The following is a 1,136-nucleotide window of genomic DNA, read 5'->3' on the forward strand; positions in this document are numbered from 1 at the left end:
TTTCTCACCCCCCACCTCGGTGGCCCCAATATTGACTTGTCTCACCCCCCACCTCGTTCGCCCCAATGTTGACTTTTCTCACCCCCCACCTCGGTCGCCCCAATATTGCCTTATCTCACCTTGGCCGCCGCGGAACTTCCCGGGTCCTTCCCACCCGCGTTGCTGAGAGTCCGGGTTCACTCGTCACCTCGGGCGGGACCCGATCCTCCGCTCCTGAGGCCGCCCCAAGGAAGCAGTGGGACGCGTCTCCCCAAAAAGGTGACCGCCAGCCTCTCCCGAAAGAGAATGGGATCCAAACGGGAAGTTTGGGGGCGGCGAGCCGGTCCCGCAGAGAGAAACCAGCACTTCGGGAACGTCTCGGGGAGACCCCTTTACGTGTGCAGGGGGGACCGCCTGCGCGGGGCGCAGCCGCCAGAGCACACGCAACAAAGGCAGGACGGGGCCTCTGTCCTCTGTCCTTCCCCTACCGGCCGGGGTCGGGCGCCCCCATCTAAGCGGACCCCGGTTGGCTAAGACTCAAAACTTTTTAAACATAGGGTAACCGCGCCCCCTGCGAGAGAAGAAGAAGGGGGGCGGGGAAGAAGGGGGTAGGGTTGATTTACAGCTTTTGACCTGGAAGTTGAGTTTCTTAAGAGGAACTCAGTTTTCCCAACCAAATGGCGAACAGGACGTTTATACTGAGAAATTATTCTTTTTCTGAGATCCAGAGTCGAGTGCCTTTTAAGTATTTTTATTTGGGACGGAGGAGGTCGCTTCCTCCGGCCTAGTTTATTAATCTGTTCACATAGAAATATACATTTTTAAAGGCAGAGAGGTGGGTCTCGCCATGTTGCCGCGTATGGTCTCGAGCTCCGAGGCTCAAGCGATCCTCCCGCCTGGGCCTCCCAGGCTCTGGGATTGCAGACGTGAGCCACAGCGGCCGGCCCGTGTTTCACTCTGTTCAAATCTGGGTGATACACTTCGAACGAAGCTTCGACCCCGTCGGTCGCACCCCTCCGCGCTCATTCCAACTTTGAAAGCAGGAGGAAGAAACGCGCAGGTTCCAGCCGCGTCCCCGCAGGCCGCGCTCCTGTTTCCTGGCAACGCGGCGTCACGTGCGCCGCCGCCCGGCTTCCGTAGCGGGAGCCGGCGCGTGC

General features: G+C 59.7%; 1 protein-coding gene across 1 annotated transcript in view; it reads left to right on the top strand.

Moving 5' to 3' along the window:
* The first annotated feature begins 88 nt into the window (after window positions 1–88).
* Window positions 89–1,136, top strand: part of BSG (basigin (Ok blood group)) — a 12,343-nt gene continuing 11,295 nt past the window's right edge. The window contains exon 1 of the mRNA XM_011963978.1: window positions 89–258. The gene's annotated coding sequence lies outside the window, so the exon portion shown is untranslated. The remainder of the gene's footprint in view (window positions 259–1,136) is intronic.

Source organism: Colobus angolensis, unplaced genomic scaffold (assembly GCF_000951035.1).
Source record: "Colobus angolensis palliatus isolate OR3802 unplaced genomic scaffold, Cang.pa_1.0 Scaffold64, whole genome shotgun sequence".
Classification (NCBI taxonomy): domain Eukaryota; kingdom Metazoa; phylum Chordata; class Mammalia; order Primates; family Cercopithecidae; genus Colobus; species Colobus angolensis.